The sequence below is a fragment of the Pseudophryne corroboree genome, chromosome 1, assembly GCF_028390025.1.
Source record: "Pseudophryne corroboree isolate aPseCor3 chromosome 1, aPseCor3.hap2, whole genome shotgun sequence".
Classification (NCBI taxonomy): domain Eukaryota; kingdom Metazoa; phylum Chordata; class Amphibia; order Anura; family Myobatrachidae; genus Pseudophryne; species Pseudophryne corroboree.
The window spans coordinates 139,866,414-139,893,215 of NC_086444.1; the positions used below are offsets into that span (position 1 = coordinate 139,866,414).

Genomic DNA, 26,802 nt, shown 5'->3' on the forward strand with positions numbered 1-26,802 from the left:
ACCGATGTTTGCAAGCACCTGATCTATTATCTGATGCCTCCTGAATTTTAAGAGCAATTTGCTCATCTGTTTTCTGGGCCTGTGCTGTGGTGAAATAATTTTTAATGCTTATCTGAGCAAGCCCAGCACTGTTTTACAATCCCAGCTTCTGTTGACTGTGAGCTGTAATTATGAGTTCTGTCAAAGTGGGAGCTGCTGTTAGTAAAGTAAAATATAAAATGGTAATGCTTTGGCTTAGGTGAAAGAGTGATAGATAAATAGGAGAAAACCTGATATACTACATGCAGTTATCAGACAAAATAAACCAATTATTCATAGTCTGAGGCAAAAGTTGAAGGTTGGAGTTTTACATTTTGCCAGAAATGGGCAGCTTACTAAAATCTATTTTTCTATAATTAGAGCTGTTGTGACATCTAAAAAATAACAAGACAATACATGGCATCGCCGCCTGCAACATAACAAACTGCGCTATTTAATTTCCTATTTGCCAGAAATAGTGACTGGAAGTTTTTCATCCTCTCTTTTGGCAAAATCAACACACCGCTAAGGCCTTGGTGAGACTCGAACCCAAGACCTCAGTCACTGAGGCAGTCATGCTAACCAATGCACCTTCCATGCAGTCATTCGAACTCCATTTTTTTTTAAAAATATTATTATACCCTGAAAGTTTATGTATTTCCACAATACATGAAATTAGTTTATTTTGTGTAAGCTAATCTGGACCTAACAACATGCTGGTTTTCATTTAACAAGCTAAATTATATTTTCTCTAACGTCCTAGTGGATGCTGGGGACTCCGTCAGGACCATGGGGATTAGCGGCTCCGCAGGAGACAGGGCACAAAAATAAAGCTTTAGGATCAGGTGGTGTGCACTGGCTCCTCCCCCTATGACCCTCCTCCAAGCCCCAGTTAGGTTTTTGTGCCCGTCCGAGCAGGGTGCAATCTAGGTGGCTCTCCTAAAGAGCTGCTTAGAAAAAGTTTTTAGGTTTTTTATTTTCAGTGAGTCCTGCTGGCAACAGGCTCACTGCATCGAGGGACTTAGGGGAGAGAAGTGAACTCACCTGCGTGCAGGATGGATTGGCTTCTTAGGCTACTGGACACCATTAGCTCCAGAGGGAGTCGGAACACAGGTCTCACCCTGGGGTTCGTCCCGGAGCCGCGCCGCCGACCCCCCTTGCAGATGCCGAAGAGGGAAGAGGTCCAGAAGCAGGAGGCAGAAGACTTTTCAGTCTTCCTGAGGTAGCGCACAGCACTGCAGCTGTGCGCCATTGTTGTCAGCACACTTCACACAGCGGTCACGGAGGGTGCAGGGCGCTGGGGGGGCGCCCTGGGCAGCAATGTATAATACCTTTTTATGGCTAAAAATACATCACATATAGCCCTTGAGGCTATATGGATGTATTTAACCCCTGCCAGATCTCACAAACTCCGGAGAAGAGCCCGCCGAAATAGGGGGCGGGGCTTATTCTCCTCAGCACACAGCGCCATTTTCCTGCTCAGCTCCGCTGTGAGGAAGGCTCCCAGGACTCTCCCCTGCACTGCACTACAGAAACAGGGTAAAACAGAGAGGGGGGGCACTTTTTTTGGCGATATTACTATATTTAAGCTGCTATAAGGATACAACACTTATATAGGGTTGTTCCCATATATATTATAGCGCTTGGGTGTGTGCTGGCAAACTCTCCCTCTGTCTCCCCAAAGGGCTAGTGGGGTCCTGTCTTCAATAGAGCATTCCCTGTGTGTCTGCTGTGTGTCGGTACGTGTGTGTCGACATGTATGAGGACGATGTTGGTGTGGAGGCAGAGCAATTGCCGGTAATGGTGATGTCACCCCCCATGGAGTCGACACCGGAATGGATGGCTTTGTTTATGGAATTACGTGATAATGTCAGCACATTACAAAAATCAGTTGACGACATGAGACGGCCGGAAAACCAGTTAGTACCTGCCCAGGCGTCTCAGACACCGTCAGGGGCTGTAAAACGCCCTTTACCTCAGTCGGTCGACACAGACCCAGACACGGACACTGAATCTAGTGTCGACGGTGAAGAAACAGACGTATTTTCCAGTAGGGCCACACGTTATATGATCACGGCAATGAAGGAGGCTTTGCATATCTCTGATACTACAAGTACCACAAAAAGGGGTATTATGTGGGGGGTGAAAAAACTACCTGTAGTTTTTCCTGAATCAGAGGAATTGAATGATGTATGTGATGAAGCGTGGGTTAACCCAGATAGAAAAGTGCTAATTTCAAAAAAGTTATTGGCATTATACCCTTTCCCGCCAGAGGTTAGGGCGCGCTGGGAAACACCCCCTAAGGTGGATAAGGCGCTCACACGCTTATCAAAACAAGTGGCGTTACCGTCTCCTGATACGGCCGCCCTCAAGGATCCAGCTGATAGGAGGCTGGAAACTACCCTAAAAAGTATATACACACATACTGGTGTTATACTGCGACCAGCCATCGCCTCAGCCTGGATGTGCAGTGCTGGGGTGGTCTGGTCGGATTCCCTGACTGAAAATATTGATACCCTGGATAGGGACAGTATTTTACAGACTTTAGAGCAATTAAAGGATGCTTTTCTTTATATGCGAGATGCTCAGAGGGATATTTGCACTCTGGCATCGAGAGTAAGTGCGATGTCCATATCTGCCAGAAGAAGTTTATGGACACGACAGTGGTCAGGTGATGCGGATTCCAAACGGCATATGGAAGTATTGCCGTATAAAGGGGAGGAATTATTTGGCGTCGGTCTATCGGATTTGGTGGCCACGGCAACTGCCGGGAAATCCACCTTTTTACCTCAGACCCCCTCCCAACAGAAAAAGACACCGTCTTTTCAGCCGCAGTCCTTTCGGTCCTATAAGAAGCGGGCAAAAGGACAGTCATGCACAAGAAAATAAGGGATCCCTTCTGCGCTCATCCAACAACAATAAACAGTAATGCAATAAATGATAGGTTCCCAATGGATAAGTCTATGACTAAATTATAGTCTCTTTTAGTTCTTATACAAAGCGGAAGTGCTGGATGTAGGGAGACTCAATGCATACCGTACTCACAAGGAGTCGTGGTATGTCCCGCATGTAGAGGTGTCTTAAGTCGCTTGGTTCTTCTTTACCTTCTCCGAGGTGGAAATTTTTCCCAGTCGGCCCGGGCCCCGCTCCCGGTGTGGGAATTCCCCATTCTCCTGCCAGTGTCACAGCGCTCCCTCCAGTGCCGGCGCTGCTACCGCACACACAGGGCGTCAGGTGACAGACAGCAGGTCGCCCGCCAGCCCCGGCTCTCTCCCTACTGTCAGCGTGCCCTTTCATGCTCTCCCCCCGGCACATGGGCTGCTGTCACCCGATGTACATACAGCGGCACAGGACAGACACAGATGGGTCAGATCTCTGCATTTAAGGTCATCCAACTACGAGGATAAGAACTTTCCACCTCGGAGAAGGTAAAGAAGAACCAAGCGACTTAAGACACCTCTACATGCGGGACATACCACGACTCCTTGTGAGTACGGTATGCATTGAGTCTCCCTACATCCAGCACTTCCGCTTTGTATAAGAACTAAAAGAGACTATAATTTAGTCATAGACTTATCCATTGGGAACCTATCATTTATTGCATTACTGTTTATTGTTGTTGGATGAGCGCAGAAGGGATCCCTTATTTTCTTGTGCATTGTGTTCCAGGGTGATTGAGTGATCATCTGTTGGTATCCCTACTGCAGCTCTCTGAGGCGCAGCAGTCCTCTACCTCCCCTTTTTTATAAAAGGACAGTCATATCTGCCCCGAGGCAGAGGAAAGGGTAAGAGAGGGCAGCAAGCAGCTCCTTCCCAGGATCAGAAGCCCTCTGCGGGTTCTGCAAAGCCCTCAGCATGACGCTGGGGCTTTACCAGCGGACTCAGGAACGGTGGGGGGTCGACTCAAGAATTTCAGCGCACAGTGGGCTTGCTCACAGGTGGACCCCTGGATCCTGCAGGTAGTATCTCAGGGTTACAGGTTGGAATTCGAGAAGTCTCCCCCTCGCCGGTTCCTAAAGTCTGCTTTGCCAACGTCTCCCTCAGACAGGGTGACGGTATTGGAAGCCAGTCACAAGCTGTTTTCTCAGCAGGTGATAGTCAAGGTACCCCTCCTACAACAGGGAAAGGGGTATTACTCCACGCTATTTGTGGTACCGAAGCCGGACGGCTCGGTAAGACCTATTCTAAATCTGAAATCTTTGAACCTGTACATACAAAAATTCAGTTTCAAGATGGAATCACTCAGAGCAGTGATAGCGAATCTGGAAGAAGGGGACTTTATGGTGTCCCTGGACATAAAAGATGCTTACCTGCATGTCCCAATTTGCCCTTCACATCAAGGGTACCTCAGGTTCGTGGTGCAAAACTGTCATTATCAGTTTCAGACGCTGCCGTTTGGATTGTCCACGGCACCTCGGGTCTTTACCAAGGTAATGGCCGAAATGATGATTCTTCTGCGAAGAAGAGGCGTATTAATTATCCCTTACTTGGACGATCTCCTGATAAGGGCAAGGTCCAGAGAACAGCTGGAGGACGGAGTAGCACTAACCCAAGTAGTGCTGCAACAACACGGGTGGATTCTGAATTTTCCAAAATCTCAGTTGACCCCGACAACACGTCTGCTGTTCCTGGGAATGATTCTGGACACGGTTCAGAAAAAGGTGTTTCTTCCGGAGGAGAAAGCCAAGGAGTTAACCGAACTTGTCAGGAACCTCCTAAAACCAGGAAAAGTGTCTGTGCATCAATGCACAAGAGTCCTGGGAAAGATGGTGGCTTCTTACGAAGCAATCCCATTCGGCAGATTCCACGCACGAACTTTTCAGTGGGATCTGCTGGACAAATGGTCCGGATCGCATCTGCAGATGCATCAGCGGATAACCTTATCGCCACGGACAAGGGTGTCTCTTCTGTGGTGGTTGCAGAGTGCTCATCTGTTAGAAGGCCGCAGATTCGGCATACAGGACTGGGTCCTGGTGACCACGGATGCCAGTCTGAGAGGCTGGGGAGCGGTCACACAGGGAAGAAACTTCCAGGGAGTATGGTCAAGCCTGGAGATGTCTCTTCACATAAATATACTGGAGCTAAGAGCGATTTACAATGCTCCAAGTCTGGCAAAACCCCTGCTTCAGGGTCAGCCGGTGTTGATCCAGTCGGACAACATCACGGCAGTCGCCCACGTAAACAGACAGGGCGGCACAAGAAGCAGGAGAGCAATGGCAGAAGCTGCAAGGATTCTTCGCTGGGCGGAAGATCATGTGATAGCACTGTCAGCAGTGTTCATTCCGGGAGTGGACAACTGGGAAGCAGACTTCCTCAGCAGACACGATCTACACCCGGGAGAGTGGGGACTTCATCCAGAAGTCTTCCACATGATTGTGAACCGTTGGGAAAAACCAAAGGTGGACATGATGGCGTCTCGCCTCAACAAAAAACTGGACAGGTATTGCGCCAGGTCAAGAGACCCTCAGGCAATAGCTGTGGACGCTCTGGTAACGCCGTGGGTGTTCCAGTCAGTGTATGTGTTTCCTCCTCTGCCTCTCATACCAAAAGTACTGAGAATTATACGGCAAAGGGGAGTAAGAACGATACTCGTGGCTCCGGATTGGCCAAGAAGAACTTGGTACCCGGAACTTCAGGAGATGCTCACGGAAGATCCGTGGCCTCTACCTCTAAGACGGGACCTGCTTCAGCAGGGACCGTGTCTATTCCAAGACTTACCGCGGCTGCGTTTGACGGCATGGCGGTTGAACGCCGAATTCTAAGGGAAAAAGGCATTCCGGAAGAGGTCATTCCTACACTGGTAAAAGCCAGGAAGGAGGTGACTGCACAACATTATCACCGCATTTGGAGAAAATATGTTGCGTGGTGTGAGGCCAGGAAGGCCCCCACGGAGGAATTTCAATTGGGTCGATTCCTACATTTCCTGCAAACAGGATTGTCTATGGACCTCAAGTTGGGGTCCATTAAGGTTCAAATTTCGGCCCTGTCGATTTTCTTCCAGAAAGAATTGGCTTCAGTTCCTGAAGTCCAGACTTTTGTAAAAGGAGTACTACATATACAGCCCCCGGTTGGGCCCCCAGTGGCTCCGTGGGACCTTAATGTAGTTTTGGATTTTCTCAAATCCCATTGGTTTGAGCCACTCAAATCGGCGGATTTGAAATATCTTACATGGAAAGTAACCATGCTACTGGCCCTTGCTTCAGCCAGGAGAGTGTCAGAATTGGCGGCTTTATCGTATAAAAGCCCATATCTGATTTTCCATTCGGACAGGGCAGAACTGCGGACGCGTCCTCATTTTCTGCCTAAGGTGGTGTCAGCGTTTCACCTGAACCAGCCTATTGTGGTGCCTGCGGCTACTAGCGATTTGGAGGATTCCAAGTTGCTGGAAGTTGTCAGGGCATTGAAAATATATATTTCAAGGACGGCTGGAGTCAGAAAATCTGACTCGCTGTTTATACTGTATGCACCCAACAAGCTGGGTGCTCCTGCTTCTAAGCAGACGATTGCTCGTTGGATTTGTAGCACAATTCAACTTGCACATTCTGTGGCAGGCCTGCCACAGCCTAAATCTGTCAAGGCCCATTCCACAAGGAAGGTGGGCTCATCCTGGGCGGCTGCCCGAGGGGTCTCGGCATTACAACTCTGCCGAGCAGCTACGTGGTCGGGGGAGAACACGTTTGTAAAATTCTACAAATTTGATACCCTGGCTAAAGAGGACCTGGAGTTCTCTCATTCGGTGCTGCAGAGTCATCCGCACTCTCCCGCCCGTTTGGGAGCTTTGGTATAATCCCCATGGTCCTGACGGAGTCCCCAGCATCCACTAGGACGTTAGAGAAAATAAGATTTTACTTACCGATAAATCTATTTCTCGTAGTCCGTAGTGGATGCTGGGCGCCCATCCCAAGTGCGGATTGTCTGCAATACTTGTACATAGTTATTGTTACAAAGAAATCGGGTTGTTATTGTTGTGAGCCGTCTGTTCAGAGGCTCCTACGTTGTCATACTGTTAACTGGGTTCAGATCACAAGTTGTACGGTGTGATTGGTGTGGCTGGTATGAGTCTTACCCGGGATTCAAAATCCTTCCTTATTGTGTACGCTCGTCCGGGCACAGTATCCTAACTGAGGCTTGGAGGAGGGTCATAGGGGGAGGAGCCAGTGCACACCACCTGATCCTAAAGCTTTATTTTTGTGCCCTGTCTCCTGCGGAGCCGCTAATCCCCATGGTCCTGACGGAGTCCCCAGCATCCACTACGGACTACGAGAAATAGATTTATCGGTAAGTAAAATCTTATTTAAAGTGAACTTATTGTGATAACAGTATTAGTTGGGGACGCAGTTGCAATACGCTGTGTAGATTGCTTGTTTCGCACAGGAGGTTTTGAACATCTCGCCCTTTTAAAAGGATGTCACTTAAGACAGTGTCTTTGATCTGTAGTATGTAGCTGCATTGGTTTTCAGTAGGGGGTTAATGGGACGTTTTCCATGACCTTTTTAGTATGTAACAAAGCTTTATTGGGTAGTTAGTGAACATTGAAATACATCTTGATGCTTCATATGTATAATTTAAAGTTGTCGTTATTTTTTTTATTTTTTTATTTAGGCTAAGTTGACCTTTTACGAGCCAATTTCTGTGCTTATGATTTGTCTTTACCTTTAGCACTTTGTGTAAAAGTCACTACTGCCATCGCTGTTGAAAGATGGCTTATTTCAGTGTTTGCCATTGGTGCCCGTTGCTAGTTGCTACAGTTTCATTCCTGTGTTTAGCAAGTATTTTCTGTGCAGTGGTGTTCCCATTCATGGCTCTGTTCTCATTCTGATCACATCCATAGATGACGAACGGGCCAAATGTGTTTCTTTTTATGGTTTGTTTTTTATTATTAATATTTAAGAAGCCACAACGTCTGTCTCCTTTAAAATGCAACGTTTATTTGTATTTGGTTTTATTGGAAATTTTTTTTATTTTGTTACAACAACCATACAATACAGTATGTTTAGAAATGTAAAACAAAGTATTGTAATGGTAGATGTCGGGATATAATCTCGGATGTTTTGTGGTTTCTTAGGGGATGATTCAATTCTGCTTGTTGTGTCCAGAATTTGTTAGCACAAAATGAATTTGCAGGGAAAATTTCGTCTCTGCATTTTTTTGCAATTTAATGACAAACTCCCAGGCCGTTGTCAGAGCAAAACCAGGATTTTTTTTCTCGCACCCTTCATAGCAGGGTAAAAGGTGGTGAAAGTCCTTATTGTAGAGGTAAAAATATTGAAACACAGTATAGAACCTCTGGTAGATACCTCTAATTGTATAATATGGCCAATAAACACTTGTCAGATGAGGAAATGGATTACATGATGTTGGGATGTGTAAATTTAGTTGTTGTATTGTTGAAAAAGTTATTTTTGGCCTTGAAGATTGGAGATTAATGTTTTTTCCATTATTTTGCAAATTTGTCTAAAAACTGAAAAATCACATTACAGACATTTTTCTGTACCCCAAATGACTATAAAAACTTTGGGGTCAATTCTATTCGGCAACTAAAGAATAGCGCCGGGAATTAGCTCCCGACGCTATTCAATTCAGCTAAAGTTAAGTCGGCGATGTCCCGTTCTCGCCGACTTAACAGGTAGTTTTGTCGGGAGAACGGGCATTCTCCGACTTAACTACCCGGCGCGAGGCTGATTCCCGACAGAATCAGCCTCGCGCCGGCCGCGAGGCAGCACTTTTGTCGGGTTTCTTCTCTCATCCCCCGGGGATGAGAGAAGAATTCCCGACAATTGCGGGCAACTAGTAGCAGAATTGAATAGCGTCGGGAGCTAATTCCCGGCGCTATTCTTTGGTTGCCGAATAGAATTGACCCAATTTTTTGTGTGCGATTAATTAGTTTTTTTTTGCAAATTTGATCTCCCTTATAAAGTTGACAGTAGATCGAGAATCGAAATTCAATTATTATTTTTTATCGCACTAATAGCACCCAAATAGACGAATAGCGGCTAATCCCATCTAAAGTCATGTTAGGGAGGCCAAACCACGGACTTCACACATTTCTTCTCGCCCCTCAGGATGCGGCTAGAAGAAATTTCACCCCATTAGCTAACTGGCATCTAACTGGAGCAACAATTGAATTGCTCTATTTTGCGCACCATAGTGGTAGGAGTAGGAGAAAAACAATGAAATTGCCCCTTTTGCTGGAAAACATTTGCTGGCAGTTTTTTTTTTTTTGTGTCATATATCACTTAAATATGTTATAAAAATCAACCACTTGACACCTTTTAAGTACATCCAGTACTGGGCTTATAGACGCTAACAACCTTCGAATATTCTTATATCTTAATTGAGGTGATTTTCCAACTCTTTCATGCACTTTTTCCAGGTCGTGGGCTATATCGTTGCAATCCTTGCGAATATACTTTTACAATTCAATTACAAGAATCATAGGAGCACACTTCATGAAAATTAGTCTCAATGGGGGGAATTCAGTTGTGCTGCATACTCTCTGCTGGCTGTCTAGTAATGGATGCCTATCAGAGCAATTCAATTGTTGCTCTGATCAGACGTCCATTAGCGTTTAACATAGCTGAAAGAGTCTAAAGATCTGTATTGGGTTTCTAAAGGCTGGGTTTGGTCGGCCAAACTAGACTTTTCACACATTTTTTTCATGCACCTCCAGAGGCTGCGAGGAAAAAAAGGGACTTCCGCAGCTAATGAGCGCCTGATGAGAGCAACAATTGAATTTCTCTGTTAGAAGTCCATTACTATAGACGCCCAGCATGGGGCACGTGTTGCAATTGAAGTCCCCCCAATGTGGGATATTTTTAAACTGTAATTTCACCCTTTTAAATTCCTACAGAATTGCATTGGCTCCTTTAGAATTCTACTCAGAAAAATACTTCCTGCCTTATAGTATCCACTAACTGTTAAATAAGTCTATTCTTCGTACTGTTAGGTTTACGAATTGCTCCTGATATTTATGGGGGAATTCAGGTACAGATAAATGATTTCGCTCTGCCAAATCAGCGCGTCAGCAGCGGCACAATATCCTAGTCTCGCACAAAACTGTGTGCTACCCCATAGGCAGCGAGCACTTTTGAGTGAATTTAGGAATCAGCTGGGTGGGCGAAGGGTGCGAGATGCAGTGCTGCTGCTGGAATTTCAATGGCACGTCAACGGAAATTTGCACTCTTCGTCTGTGGTTGAATTCCCCTATTATTGTACAGCCACGTAATGCCAGTTATGCCCCTGCCACCATTCTTCACTGTAGTTATGCTTGTGCCAAACATAGTGCCTACTCTTAAGACCAACAAGTTTAATTCTGTGTCTCATCAGATGCTGGAATCTTTCTCTAGTCGCTATGAGATTCCCCCATTGGTATGAGATTTCATGTGAATTATCCTTTCAATTTATTTTTGTCCCCCTCCAAAAAAAAAGCATGTACTTGTAAATTGCTTGAGCATTGAACACTGTCTCCAATCTTTGCCATTGGCTGCTGTAACAGTGCCAGCATGCACTGTCATAGGCAGGTGCTCTTCGCAGGCACAGATGCTGCGGAAAGGAGGACAGTCTGTTCTAGACCAGCTTATAGTGGTGACATTTTCTTTTGTGCCCTGGTATATATCAAGTGGCTTTGAAATTTGTTATATCCACCCCCTGGTTCGCAGCTCTTCAGTAACTTCACATTTGTGTCCTTTGTGATGAAGATCTTACAGATAGGTGTATTATTGTCACATAAATAGAAACATTTTAATTGTGCACAGGTGCTCTCCAGTCATTTATGATGCGATAGCGGAATAGAATCGCATTATGCTTATTCAGTTGGAACTGTGTGCAATCAATTTTCCTTTTTTGTTATATCATCTTGGGATCCCTAGTCTTGGATTTGCAGCACATGGGTTATGTTATATTGTTGAAGCCCCTACATTACATATCGCTTATCTTGGTTTGCATCAAACCACAATACTGTATATTTAACTGGCTGCTTTATTCAAGATTTCCTCGATCTTGAGTCGGTCTCATTCTCACTTATGTTTGTACTGCATTGATCTGTAATGCGCATAGTAATCTGTAAATACATTATTTCTGTAACTCCTTGTGTGTGTGAAAATCCTTATTTCAGTGTTTGTTTTTTAAATACTTAGCCTACGTCTTCCTGGTTTTGCTCCGCATGTTAGCGGATCTCAGAGCCCTGTCACAGGCTAAGTGAAGCATATCTGATGAAGATGCTGCCTGCAGACAGCAATGAAATGATTCTACTTCTGTACTTTGTTCAGCCCTTAAAGGCTCCTTTTGAATAATTGTTCTTCCCCTATTTTAGTCCGTTTTATCAGGTTTACACTCCGAGTGGCGATTCATTTGATTCCCCCGGCTTTTATTTAGTGATGGCCAGAACCGCTAACTGCGAATATCTTTTGGCTCTGCGCGTAGATCACTTCCAACATTCCCACACACAAAGGGGTCAATTCAATTCGGCAACAGATGAATAGCGCCGGGAATTAGCTCCCGATGCTATTCAAATCAGCGACTAGTTACTCGCAATTGTCAGGAATTCTTCTCTCACCCCCGGGGGGTGAGAGAAGAAAACCGACAAAAGACCTGCCACGAGGCCAGCGCGAGGCTGATTCTGACGGGGATCAGCATCACCGCGGTTAGTTAAGTCGGAGAATGCCCGTTCTCCCAACAAAACTACCTGTTAAGTCTGCGAAAACGGGCATTCGCCAACTTAACTTTAGCTGAATTGAATAGCGTCGGGAGCTAATTCCCGGCGCTATTCATCTGTTGCCGAATTGAATCGACCCCAAAGAATGAGATCGTAACGTAAAAGGTGTCTGCTGTTCTCGTAGGACACATTCCACGCAAATGAAACCCCCTTTCCAGAAGGTTTATTTATCATTTAAGCAGATGGGGAGATGCACATCGGTCTTGTTAGTAGAACATCCAATGAATCCATAATCAGATAAACCTTTAGTATTTACCAAAAAGTATTTACAGACTGTGGGGGTCATTTGCTAAGCAGTGATATGAGTGGAGAAGTGAGCCAGTGGAGAAGTGCCCATGGCAACCAATCAGCACTGAAGTAACATCTATAATTTGCATACTATAAAATTATACAGAGCTGCTGATTGGTTGATGGGGCAACTTTCTGTCATGAATACGCAGATTATATATATATATATACTTGGTGACTTCCTCGGTCTGTGACCTGGTCCATGCTGCTTTCTTTTCTTTCTTTCTTTCTTTCCTTTTCCTTTTCCTTTTCCTTTTCCTTTTCCTTTCTTTTTCTTTTTCTTTTTCTTTTTCTTTTTCTTTTTCTTTTTCTTTTTCTTTTTCTTTTTCTTTTTCTTTTTTCTTTTCTTTTCTTTTCTTTTCTTTTCTTTTCTTTTCTTTTCTTTTCTTTTCTTTTCTTTTCTTTTCTTTTCTTTTCTTTTCTTTTCTTTTCTTTTCCTTTCCTTTCCTTTCCTTTCCTTTCCTTTCCTTTCCTTTCCTTTCCTTTCCTTTCCTTTCCTTTCCTTTCCTTTCCTTTCCTTTCCTTTCCTTTCCTTTCCTTTCCTTTCCTTTCCTTTCCTTTCCTTTCCTTTCCTTTCCTTTCCTTTTCTTTCCTTTCCTTTCCTTTCTTTTCTTCTCTTTTTTCTAGATTTATTTTTATTTGAATTGGTATGTGTATCCTCCACCACAGGACTGAAAGTCTTTCATCAATCATCTAATCTGCATTCCTGAGTTATATGGGTGTCATAGGATATATTTGGTCTGAAAGCATGTTTATTGCATGTGTGTGTGTACATGATAAGATTAAAACACATATTTTTTAATTTTATTTAACAAGCATATTATTCTAAGGTAAACACTAAAGGCAATGTTTGCCACAACCTGCTGATGTTAATGTGGAAACTTGTTGAGAAAATAAAAGGAAATACAAAAAAACATTCAGTCTCCATTACAAAGACAGCCCAGCTTAAGATCCCTTCTTCCACCAGCTTCCTGCTCACCAGTAAGTAATGTAACAATGTTTAACTGTAGCAAAGACTGTTGTGAGTGTAAAACCTATAGATTTGAATATATCCATAACAACTATCTCTGGGTGTGATGTGTGATAGCTTAAATAGAGTATCAGGAGACAGCTCTGCAGAATTTATGGTTGTTTCCCAATGCCATTCCAATATCATAGAGCAGTGTTTTTCAACCACTGTGCCGTGGTACACTAGTGTGCCCTGAGCAGTCTCCAGGTGTGCCGCCATAGAAGCACAGCCAGGACCGTCAGTACTTTGCCGCTACTGAGGCCCTGCAACGATCAATACTGGTGGGATTAGTGGTTGCAGAGCCAGCTCTAATTTTGGGCCCGGGCAGTGTTGGGCTCTTCTGGCTTTCTCAGATGTGGCTCAGGCGTTACCTATGGAGAAGCTGCGACATGACATCCTAGGACACGCAACTGCACCATGCATCACCATTATATTTGAATGTGCCTTGGCAATATTTAAATCTTGTTCAGTGTGCCGCCAGTTGTAAGAGGTTGAAAATCTCTGTCATAGAGTATTGGGGTTGATTCAGTTGTTCCCGGCGCCCCTTTGGTGGGTGTCTATGCTAATGGGATCTATCGCAGCTATTCAGTTGTTCCTCCGATAGAGGCCCCATAGCCATGGCAGTCACATTTGTCTCTCAGCCTCCAGAGGTGCGAGAAAAAATGTGTTAAAGTCCATAGTTTAGAGTGTCCAAAGCACCCAAACTTGGACTTTGTATGCCCAATCAAGCCCTTTAGATGGGTTTAGCCGCTTTGACCGCGGCTAACCTGGAGCTGTCAGGCACGTTAACTACTAATGGGCGTCTATCAAAGAAACAGTTGAGTAGCTCCGATTGATGCCCATTAGCATAGACACCCAGCAGGGGGCGCCGGCAACAATTGAATTGGCCCAAATGAGTCTTGTAATATCCGTCACTGATTCAATTAACAGACACTCGCACTTGGGCGGATTAAGAGAGGAGAGGACCCATGTCCATGTACAGCCCCCATCTCTCCGGTGCATACGCCTGGTAGACTTTGGCACCATGCTAGAGTCTGCTGCTTATGTGTTGATCTCTGGGAACCTGAAGTCTGCAACATTTTCTTGGTGATCGCTCCTACTGTGCATGTGTAGATTTTGTGTTCGCGCCAACAGGTAGTATATGTGCCTGTTTTTACTTCTTACAGTACACAGTTAATATTCCGTATAGGACTTTAATGAAGTATCATAGATAAGACAGTCTGTCTGAGTCTGGACAGTGTTATCAAGTTGCATTTACCATGTCAGGAAGAATACTGTTATGGATGGTCTGTGCTGCCCAGAAACCCTAACTCCAGTCTGCTTCTAGCAGCTGAGAATTTTTTGTAATTCGCTATCATTGTCAGTGTTTCCGCTTATGCCCACTCCTAATGCCAAATTAGCCTGCAGTTTCCTGTCTGCCCCTTGAGGCTGCGTTAGAAGAGGTTTCTGAGGGCTGTAAGCGCACTTCCTTCATTACAGCTACAGGCAAGAAGCATCTCTGTTGTGGAAATGTTTCTTTGTTTTTGCTGTGGTGCGCTCCCTGGGTTAAGGTGGATATTCTTACTTATCGATCAGTCTATAGGGTCATATATGTTCATCGGCGCTTGGAGATAGACGGATCAATAAATCACAGTCTCCACTTTTCCACAAGACACTTCACCAGTTCCCCAATATAGGGATTTATCAGTCAATGTGTGGGGTTATATAAGTTCATCAGCATTAGGAGATGGACAAACTAACAAATCATAGATTCCTCTTCTCCACAAGACACTTCACCAATTCCACCAACATAGGGGTCATGTTCTGAAGTTTCAATGCAGCTGAATAAAGTGAATTGTGGTCAGCAGTGTGAGTTGCTTCAGCTGGCTGTTGTGGAGGAAATTCAGTTAGACACAGTAAATTATTTGGTGCCGGGAACTTATCCTGGATCCTGTGTGTTTTCACCCCAAAAACAGGATTTTCTTTCTGGCAAAAAAAAAACGGGCTGCAGTTGAATTAGCTGATAAAACAATGTGGTAAAAAATTGCACTAAAACCTGTTTTTTTCGGGCAAAATTTTATTTCCCCCTGTATGGTTATTGTGCTTATTTAGTGTGTTCATAGTAATGAGTGGTGTTGTATAGGTCCTACTCCTATTCAATTGTTTTGTCTAAACATCCCGTCTAAATGGGACTTTTTAGATGCCCAAACAATTGTCGCAGTTCAATTGTCTTTGGGCGCCCATGCATGTCGTGCCAATTTAGCTTAAAATGGCTAAACTCATCTAAACTCCCTACTTTAGGTGTCCAATCCCAAACCCGTTTAGACACCAAAATTCAAACACATTTTTCTCGCACCTCAGGAGGCTGCGATAAAAAAATGTCAGCCCACTGCCTTCTGGGCGCCTAAATGAAGCAACAATTGAATTGCTCCGTTTTGCACCCCCTGGTGGTAGCCGCGGGGTAAGACATTTGAACCAGCCTATGGGCTGGATTCAAATGACTCACCCCCCTCCCACCCGTGATCTCGCCCGCCGGCAGCTATTCTAATGTCGGGGCATTTGAATATCGACCCGCGATCTCCCGTCACTTTAGGCGGCAGATCGGGGGTGCGATAAATATGTACGTAGCAGAAGAATATGGTAGAGCACATAATATTGGTATGTGATCGATTATGGTATGTGGCTTGCACATGTGCGTGTAGTATATTTAGCAGCAGGATGCAATTGTTTGTAGTGTATGTAGATAGCATGTGGTGGAGGTGTTATTATATGTAGCAGTAGCATAGTATAGTGAATATATTATTAGTGTAGCTGATAATTTTATGTCGTGGTAGTGTGTGATGTTCTCCCTCTTACATAAATATACAACCCCACATTCAGCAAAAGGCAGGAGCCCTGCTAATGACAGAGCGACGAATGTGGCTCTTAGGCCGGCAGTGAGCGAAGGTTTCTTCAGAAGGACGTATGTGGAAACCCCTGAAATCCTGAGTTTACCTCTAGCATATAAAAAGGAATATGTTGTCTCCTACTTTTTGTCTTTTGTCTGTTATTACCCAGTCTCATTTTATTACTGTGACCATAGTATAAACACTGTTAAATATGTGAATTGTACCATAACTATAATCCTCGTAGATTTAAAGAAATTGTGTACAGATGCAAAATACTGCTAATTACTGCATATTTGACCACGCACCTGCCCCCTTTCCTCTTTCAGCAAAGTTCTGCGGGGTTATCCCGATCTATTAATCCTGGGAGAGAGAGCAGGTGGAGACGGTGGCCAAAACAACCAATCCACTTCTGTCAGTTATCTACCATTTGGGCAACTACTCCACTTTACAGTATCTCTCTAGTGCTGCATTCACACCGCAAATGCCGGGTCCTACCCGGTAAGACAAACGTGTACTTACCGGGTGGGATCCGGCATTTGCGCTCCGTTGCAGGCTTCCCGACCCGGCAATATACCGGGTCGGTTGCCATGACAACAGAGGCCGCAGCAGCAGCAGGGGCGGGGGTGGGGGCGTCGTCGGGAGATGAGCTCATCTCCAGCGCCGCCTCTCCCTATCTTGTGAATGGGAACCGTGTCGCATCGACACGGCTCCCATTCACACCGCACCTGACCCGGTAATCAACCCGGGTAAAACCCTTCTTTTTTACCGGGTTGATTTACCGGGTCAGGCGACCCGCTAAATCGCCCAGTGTGCTTTCACATCGCACACTGACCCGGTTCGACACGGCAATATGCCGTGTCGGTACCGGGTTATTTGTGCGATGTGAAAGGGGTATAAGGGGGATATTTATCAAAAATTGGCAAAAGATAAAATTGTGAGAGATAAACTACCAACCAATCAGCTCCTGTCATTTTTCAAACACAGCCTGTAACATGTAAATTAGGATTAGGATCTGATTTGTTAGTATCTTATCTCTCACACTGTTATCTCTCTCCAAGCTTTGATGTCTTCTGTAATTCAGTGGGCAGTTTCTAGGGTGTCATTCAGTTCGTGTACTAATAAAGTTCTTTGATTGCCATAATCACTGCTGAGATCCGGGGCATAACCCCTGGTTCACCTGCTGCTGAGATTTTATATGTAAACATTTTCTTTTTTACAATTTGACCTTGGGCGCAACGGATTTTGATTTATTTTGTCATTCAGATATTTTCTTTCCCCCTCACTGTTGCTTCTTAGGCGCTTCCCCTGGTTATTATTGCATAGTAAGGAAAAAAAGCAAATTAGCTGCATTGATTTCTATAGCCGGTATGTTTTTTTCCTCCCCTCCATGGTGTCTGCAGTGATCATTGTGTGCATTCATCATGCTTCCAACCTCCAACTCTGTAACACCCTTCCCTCTCAGGATTGATCTGCTGTTGTACATACATGCGATCCGGGTGTAGTACAGTTATGGAACACGGCATCAATAGTATCTTTTCAGTCATTGATAAATCTAGAAATATTTTCTGCACAGTAACTCAGTGTATGTGTGTTTTCACATAAAAGGGTAAATGTGCAGGCACACACGTGCAGTTGGCGTGTACATGTCTATTAATGAACTCACATTCACTGCTCTAGATTTGTAGACGTTATTATTATTATACTTTATTTATATGGTGCCACAAGGGTTCCGCAGCGCCCAATTACAGAGTACATAAATAATCAAAACAGGAAAACAGCAACTTACAGTTCAACTGTAATGAGTGAATTTTACTGTGCATAAATCTGAAACCTATATTATTACTTGTTACACACATTTCCACTCTAATGTGCATTTTAATAACAACATATGTAAATAAAACATCAATATCAGGGATTTGTGTTTTAGTTTCACATAAAGGTAATGCAGTAATCCTTTGCACACATCACTGCACAGAGAACAGCACTTTTCTACGGGATGTAGTTAACTATTCCGTCGGCCAGTAGCCAGCGTAGCCATGCCGGTATCCTGGCTGCCAGAATGCCGGCAGGGGGCCGAGGGCTATTACCACTCTTGGGTGTCCACAACACCATAGAGTGGGAATAGAACCTGTGGCGAGCGCAACAAGTCAACGAGCTCGCCCCCTGCTGGCATTCTGGCGGCCGCCGGTCAGGCATACCCAACCCCCGAGTTAGTAAATTATTCTGACAAATACATATACAGGCTGAGTCTCCCATATCCAGAATACATGGTGCCAGAAGTATTTTGGATATTGGATTTTTCCGCATTGTGGAATATTTTCACAACATAATGAGATATCTTGGGCCTGGGACTTAAGCATAAACACATAATGCATTAAAGTTTGTGCCCTCAAAAAATTATTTCTAATTTGTATTTCGTATATGGGAGACTGTACCAAGCAACAAAGCTGTAACGGTTGCCGTAAGCTGCTGAGAATTGGTTAGCACAAATAACAAGCTTGCAGACCTGATATTTCATTACTGACAATGTACAAACAGTGGCAGGACAATGCCCTAAACCAGTCAGCAATAGTGATTCATTGCAAATTCCCTTATTTGTTGTTGTTTTACCTGTTTCCCTCTTGATTTTTTTTTATACCGTCACTGAATTAACAGCACATCCTGTTCGCTGCTTAATGTACACCTTTAAAATGTTATTACAATACGGCGTAAAGGCTTTTTTACGGTAAGGACGATACATGTTTGGAATTCCCTGCCTGAGGGAGTTGTAATGGCCGACTCAGTCAATACCTTTAAGAATGGGTTAGATAAATTCCTAATGGATAAGGATATACAGGGTTACGGGGCATAGTCACGCACTATGGTTATTATAAAAAAGCGGGATAAAATGTAACGGCAGACATCAGCATCAGTCAAAATTTTATACAAAATAATCGTGCATAGGAGACCACAAATAGGTTGAACTCGATGGACAATTGTCTTTTTTTCAACCTTAGATACTATGGGGTCGATTCAATTCGGCAACTTAAGAATAGCGCCGGGAATTAGCTCCCGACGCGATTCAATTCAGCTGCTAGTGACCCGCAATTGTCGGTAATTCTTCTCTCATCCCCGGGGGATGAGAGAAGAAACCCGACAAGAGTGCTGCTTCGCGGCCGGCGCGAGGCTGATTCTGTCGGGAATCAGCCTCGCGCCGGGGAGTTAAGTCGGAGAATGTCCGTTCTCCCGACAATTCAACCTGTTTAGTCGGCGAGAACGGGGCATCGCCGACTTAACTGGAGCTGAATTGAATAGCGCCGGGAGCTAATTCCCGGCGCTATTCTTAAGTTGCCGAATAGAATCGACCCCTATGTTACTATGTTACTAAGTAAGTATTGTTTTGGTAGTCTCTTTATGAGCCAGTGGCCAGACAACCCATGAGTCTGCTTTGTTGTGTACTTACGCTGTGCCAGCCCTGACCGTACCTTAACAGTTGCGCAGCCCTCAGATCCCTTGTGGGGGCTCTCAGCGCATTATTTCCCTTTCCACTGTTTTTTCTAAACCAGGTACCTGGAAAGTCTGAAATCATGCCAAGGTTTAATGTTTATAAATTGGCTGAAGCGATGAGATTTAAACGGTAACATTAGTCTCGTGAAGTGTAATGAGATAATGCTGGAGAAACAGATCATGTCTGCTTGGCAGATGGTACATGTCTGCATTTAACATAATGAGAATGAAAGCCATTATATATTTATTTGTGAGTGACAGAAGATCAGAAGCCTGTGTCACGGGTTCATTTGGTTCTAGGGAAATTGCTGTGAGCAAGCGTTGAACTGTCAGAATGATGTCTCTGTCCTTTTACTGTCTTACTGTCAGTATAGGTATTTTAAGCTGAATTCTCCCCGCGGATGGCTGATTATCTGCTTCTGTATATGGATAGGATAGTTGCACACTTGTATACATAACTTAGCAGCCTCAGCCGGGAACTCTGTGCTGATTTTCTACCTTAAGGCATTCAGGTTGAAGTGTGTGACTTTCCATTGCTTAATTCAGCTGCTAATATATTTGCAGCCACCAGTAGGTTTTGCTTTCCAGTTTCCAGCCCTGTGTAGACATCACATTATTAGCAGTGTCCACTGCCGACATAAGAGCTGAGATACTGGGTTGTGTTTATCTAATGACTGTTCTTTCATTCCATTCATGGGAATATGGACAGCTGGGTTTCTTTAAAATATTAGGCTAATGTCTAGATTACCTGCATTTATTCTTTCGTCCAGCCTTTTTAAATACATGGTAAAGTTCCATCATACGCTTGCGGTATGGTGTCAGGCCTGCAGGGTCACTAGAAAGTGTCCGATTATAAGGATCACAAATAAAAGACTAGAATTTGGAAATACTATTTTTTAGCTGGAGTCTTGTTATCCTCTGTACATGAGTGTGCATTAGAGAAATTGTGGACGGAATGTTTTCTGGTGTACAGTTTAATGACATCTGTGTCGCCAGTTAAAGCTGAGCTCCCCAAGTGCTTGTCAGATCAGATATCTGCCTCCAGTGTTCTAAGCTTAGTTTATGCATAATTTATTTTAGGCAGGTAGTTTGCGTCACTCGTACGTGATGACAGATGTAGGAATACAAGACCATGTACTATTTTGTTGCAGTTGTTGATTGCCACATCTTACTGATGACCAAAGGTACTAGTCAGTGATCAACTTCAGCTAAGCCTCACCTATTTTCTGTGGAAGCCCTCTAAATTAACATTTTGGTGGCGATTCAATTGTTTTAATATGGGTTGCAGCTCCTGACGTGCTATTCAAGGTTCCACCAACTGTTGCAAATGCCACAGGTGCCCACATTTGTGCTTGCACCCTCCTGAGGTTAGCAAGCAGAAATCTGCAAAAAGCGGGTGTTTTGGGTGTGCTAACCAGTACTTTGTCATGCTGTTGGGCGTGACGAGTGCAGTAAATAGTGGGCTCCCGGTGTGATCAACAATTGGTAGGTCTGTCTGGTGCCCATTACTTCGATCACCCAATTGAGTCTCCTCTTTACTAAGCATTCCACCTCTAGAATTTTTTAATCTCTATATAGTTGCAGTATGCTCAGAATGTAAGCCCACACCCGTCATGGCTGGCTTCAGTCAACCTGATTGCATAACAAGTTACAATGTAACAAATGCTTGCAGAGCTGTGACATTCTAGCTGTGTGACAGCTTGGCCCTATTTATTAAATTTTTTTTCCCTTGCAGATCCTGTCATCCTCCATTAATTATATTGAAGAAAACCATACACTTGGCTATAAGTTTTAAAGGCTGCTCTGTATTTCGCTACCTTGGTTACGTACATTTTATAGGGTCACATATACATCCCATATTATTTTAAATGTGTTTCTGCAATTTTCTGTTTTATATCAGCAGAACTGACAAAGCTTCAGGCTTTGCACACCTTGCAGTGTCAGTCATGTTACTTATTTCCAGAAACTTCCCGCCTTTCATCAAACCCTTTTTTGATGGGAGTTTGCTGGCTCATTGAGCAGTTGTCCCTCATTTTTTTTATTACAGTCCATATTCTTCCCCCATCCATGGTACTGTACATTATATAACCATTTATCATCTGGTGGAGAACCCATGCCTGTTTCTGGTTCAGTTTCCTGCTCCAGTATGTTTGGATCCTACGTCCTGGCACACTAGTTTGCCTTGTGGAGTTGGTAGAAGTCTACCAAAAATAACTTACCTGCTTCAGACGCCAAGGGTAGGATGTAATGAAGTGAAGTTTTTTTAAATGGCCAGTCAAAACTTACAAGGCTTGGTTTTGCCTGGTAAGGGACTGTCCCTTTATTAAAAAAAAAAAAAGTCAGAGATTGTCCGGCATCAATCACCTCTGGCGATCTCGGACTTCATTACATCCCGCCACAGGTATTGTCTTGTAACCCAGTGGTTCCCAAACTTTGTCCTCAAGATACTTTGCAAATTGACTTGAGTTACTAATTTAAGCCACCTACTGTATGCTCATGCATGGATATCCTGGAAACTTGGACCGTCAAGGTGCCTTGAGGACTGTGGTTTGGGAACCACTGTTGTAACCCATTCCATGTTAATCTGTTTGTTACCTGTTATCTGGCTTTGACCTCTGGATCACCTGACCTGTTTGCATCATCTTCCTCACCTAGGCTATCTCCATCTAGCTGTGAGCGGCAGTGTGTGCTGATGGAAGTGCACGGATACCCCACACAGCAACACATCAACGCGCCCCTGTCTCCTAGATTTCTGTAAAGCACTGTGAACAAGTCGTAGAGTTCAGAGCTCCTGTAAGTGCGGCATATGTACACGTTTACCTGTGGGGTGAGCAGCTCCAGGGCTATTTGAATCAACCCTTTTGGTTTGGTTCACTCTGTTTTATATTTGACTGCTCTGCTGTTCCTCTAGTATTACCCCCATGCCATAATGCATTTTATTGCTGTTTACCTAACCACATATACACACGTTATACAGTTTAATAATGAGAATATTACTAAACAACAATTACTGTATCCTAGCCACTAGAAAGCCTGTAACCCCTGTATGTAGTAAGTACAGTGATTACTTTCTTGACCTTATATATAACTAGCTGAGATCATGTATATTTAAATGGGGACCTGTTTTAGTAAGCCAACACTGTGCTCCATTTATATTGTCAACCTGTGTATTGTGAGTCAGAAATGTTTGAGTCAGAGGGCCAAAGTCCTGACTTGTGCGTACAGAGCTGCTGCTCCACCTACATTTCTGCTGTGTAGTCATGCACATTGCCGCTCGCTCGTACATGAGACCCTGTCACCCCTCCTCCTTTGCCTTGGCTATGTTTGGATTTACAAAGGACAAGGCAAGCTAACTTGCCAATTGTTCATGGTTATTTATTAGTTCCACTTAACCACAGACATATCTAAATGCTAATTCATTGCTGGCTGAGGACTATTTTTGAACTTGCGCAAAGGGTAAGAATGTGTTTTCCACCAATTAAACTTTTTTCCTTACTGTGTAATTAAAAGGAGTGAACACAAAAACAAATTTTGTGACTTTAAAATTGGGGATATTTTGGCGGCTGTTCTCCTTCCCATGTGACATTACTGTTTAAAACAGAGAGCAGCCCATGTTCATGTGACCAAAGACGGATAATATGGCTGTTTACTTGCATAATAAACAGGTCATACTCGTGTCTATGGACCGCTTATAATAAATTGTAATGTCTTACATTGCAGTTATGTTAATCTTTTTTTTATTTTATTATTTGGTTCACTAAAATGTATAACTAACAAGTAAATACAAGCAAATGGGTCTAATGGTTATGTAATGCAAACTACAAAGCAATTTATTGTTTTCATTTACATTTTCTAAATGATATTAATTGCACATTATCGATCTCACCGCTATGTCTGTCTGCTATTACCCAGTTTGTCTTATCACTGTTTCCAATTGTAAAACGCAACGGAATATGTTGCGCTATATAAGAAACTGAAAGAAACAAAATAATAACAATAATTGCAATGAAATAATCTGTTTCACTATTCTGTTCTAATTTACAACCATCACTGTCCTAATCATTTTCAATGTTCTGATGCATTTTGGACACATTTGAGGTACATTTATTCAGCATAATGCTCCAAATTTTCTTTTTCAGATCATTAGCCCATGCCAGTCTTTCTGTGGGGTTAATTCTTAATTACACATGTGGGTTTTGTTACCCACCCTCCGCTTTAAAAATCACCCTGTTCTTCATGATGTCTGAAAGGGGGAAGTGGTTACGATACAGCTTGTTAGGATCCCAGAGGTCACAATGCCTACTCCGCAATCCTGAATATTGGCGCCACAAGCTATTCTCCCTCTGTGGGTGTCCACGACACCCATAGAAGGAGAATATAACATGTGGTGAGCGCAGCGTGCCACCTTGCCCGCAAGGGGCTTTCTAGCGCTCGCCCCGCTGCCGGCATACTGGTGGCCGGGATGCTGCTGTCTGTATTCGGACGTCCGGCATCCCGTCCAACGGTATTTCATACTGAACCCCTGAAAGGGAGGTTATTTTTAATCATGGAGTGGGGTCACTATGAAGTTTGATCACACAGTTCAGCAATTTATATACTTGTGCAAAGGAAACCTTTATATGAATGAGACAGGAATTTTAAAGAAACATCTCAAACTCAAAAACTAGACTTTTCTGTCCTTGATTTTACATATGCAGTAATAACATGCCTGAAGCTATATACAATTATATGTTCTAATATACCATGCAATGGAGCCATTACTTGTGTGTAATTTCATTTTAAATGTAGCTATAAGAGGGGTATTGTTATGTAGTGCTAATGTTTACTTGCCAAGTTATATGATCATAGCTGCAGCTGTATCCGGGTGGAAGATAGTAAATAGATTGATGCATCCTCATACATTTTGCCTCAATACACAACGTAGCAGGAGTTGCCTGGCGTGAGCTGACAGGCAGCTTTGTTGACGTCGGGCTTTTTTTGTTGATGTTGCTGCCGCAATTGCATCACTATTCTAGGAAAACATGGTAGCGTACTGTTTTGATTGCAGATACAGCCACGGGCGCATACAGAATATAGGCATGCGGCATATCATATTTGATTAATGATTAATCATTACCAACACTCATAGAGGGGTATGTATCAGATCGTGGAGAGAGAGAGTAAGTACAAACCAAACCGTTCCTAAGCATCGTTTTTCAAACATATCCTGTAAAGTGGCATTTGGGAGCTGATTGGCTGGTGCTTTATCTCTCTCCAAGCTTTGATACATATCCCTCCCCCATAGTGATATATTTGTTACAGTTTAAATAAGCAAGCTCTTTGTGGTGGAGATTTATTAAAGCCTAGGAGAGAGAGAAAGTAGTAACCAATCAGCTTCTGAACTGCCATGTTATAGGCTTTGTTTCAGAAAAGACATGCTGACTGGTTCTTTCTCTCCACTTTATCTCTCTCCCAAGGCTTAATACGTCTCTCCCTTCATCTTTTCAGTGTCATTATGACTCCACCGCCACTTATAACCCTACAGAAATATCACCAATGGGTCTGTCGGCGCTAATACTGTAAGGAAATGCCCTACAGTAAAGATTCCTTAGTGATGGTATTCCTTCTGTAGGTCATTCCATTCCAGATAGGGGTGACACTCTCCTTATGATGCTCACATTGCTTTCTGTAATGTGTAGACCACTGTCTCTAGTAGGAGACCATGGGGTTAATGTATTTTTGTTACTTGCTTCTAGTAATTTTGGGCTGGTTCAACCATTAGGCGACCTGAGGCAGTTGTCCATTTTGATGGTAGCTTAAATACGCTTCCATGCATATGGGGAGATGTATCAAGCCTTCTAAAGAGTTGGCAATTGCCCATACCAACCAGCCTGCTTACAGCTGCCATTTATCAAGTGCGTTCTATAAAGTGAGAGGTAGAAGCTAAATTGGTTTCTAATTACGACTTTTCCAATTTTCCGCTTCTCCACTCTGTTGACGGCTTGAATACATCTCCCCATTAGTGTTTCTATTTGTATTTTTACCTTTGTAGTCCTGAACTGAGTGTAGGTTACTAGAGGGTTGTAAATAAGTACAAGTCCTCCTAGGTGTGGCATTGTGCAGTGTGCTCCTCCTAGTGAGTTCTCTGAGAAATTAAAAACGGTTTGGAACCTGATCACTAATAACATTAATATTAATTCAACAAGCTCCAACCAGTACACGCTAGTCTGCAAAGGGGGTAAAATGGGCACTATTCTGCCAATCTCAACTTTGTAACTGCTTTGCTCAGCAGTCATAGGAGTGTTCTGGTGCTTGGCTATAAATAAATGAATAGAGATGCATGCAGAATAAGAAGTAAGAAGCTGTATTTTAAGTCTGGGTTCATTGGGAGTTCACAGGCATTCTGTAAGAGAGACTCCTCTGTGTTTTGTGATCACGCCAGTGACTGACAGAGGATCTCTCCTATTCACAGACAGTAAAGGCTTCTTTTTAGAATGATATGGAAAACAGTCTTGTGTTGTGGGCGATGTTTGTGTTTTTCCATACCCACACATTCATATTGGAGCTTCCAGTATTTCTGTAATAGTTTCAGGAACTTGTCATACCAGGAGTATATGAGGTTGCTCGGGTTCAATATGAATTACCGGCGGACGGGATATCGGCCGTCTCTATATAGACAGCGGCATCTTGGCCACCGGGATGCCGGCAGCAGGGCACGCGCTAGAAAGCCCCTTGCGGGCTTGCTGCTCTGGTTTCCTATGCCTTGTTGCACACCATCATGCCATGGAGTAAAGCTAGTATGGTTGGCTGCTGTAGTGTTCACTCTAGGATTTTTTTAGGGCAGGGTGCTGATCACGGGGAGGGCACATTTTTCATTCGGGAGGGCACATTTTTCAGTTAGAAGGGAAAAATTAGGTACATACTATAATGCTTGGCCCCACCATTCCCACATGCTAAAGAATGGACATGGCGCGCAGCAAAAATTTAGGGGCGTTGTTTTTCACACAGTAGTGCAGCTAATACACACTGCACCAGGTAGAACCTCCTATACACATTGCACCAGGTAAAGAGCATTGAGACACATTGCACCAGTTAGAGAGCACTGAGACACATTGCACCAGGTAGAGAGCACTGAGAAACATTGCACCAGGTAGAGAGCACTGAGAAATATTGCACCAGGTAGAGAGCACTGAGAAACATTGCACCAGGTAGAGAGCACTGAGAAACATTGCACCAGGTAGAGAGCACCGAGAAACATTGCACCAGGTAGAGAGCACCGAGAAACATTGCACCAGGTAGAGAGCACCGAGAAACATTGCACCAGGTAGAGAGCACCGAGAAACATTGCACCAGGTAGAGAGCACCGAGAAACATTGCACCAGGTAGAGAGCACCGAGAAACATTGCACCAGGTAGAGAGCACTGAGAAACATTGCACCAGGT

The 26,802-nt window shown here is 43.8% G+C and overlaps 1 protein-coding gene across 9 annotated transcripts in view; it reads left to right on the forward strand.

Moving 5' to 3' along the window:
- Positions 1–26,802, forward strand: part of ERBIN (erbb2 interacting protein) — a 369,988-nt gene that overhangs the window by 93,585 nt on the left and 249,601 nt on the right. For 2 of the 9 annotated variants that reach the window (XM_063963271.1, XM_063963257.1), the window contains exon 3: positions 22,037–22,174. The exons of the other annotated variants lie outside the window; for them this stretch is intronic. The gene's annotated coding sequence lies outside the window, so the exon portion shown is untranslated. The remainder of the gene's footprint in view (positions 1–22,036; positions 22,175–26,802) is intronic. 9 annotated transcript variants of the gene reach the window in all.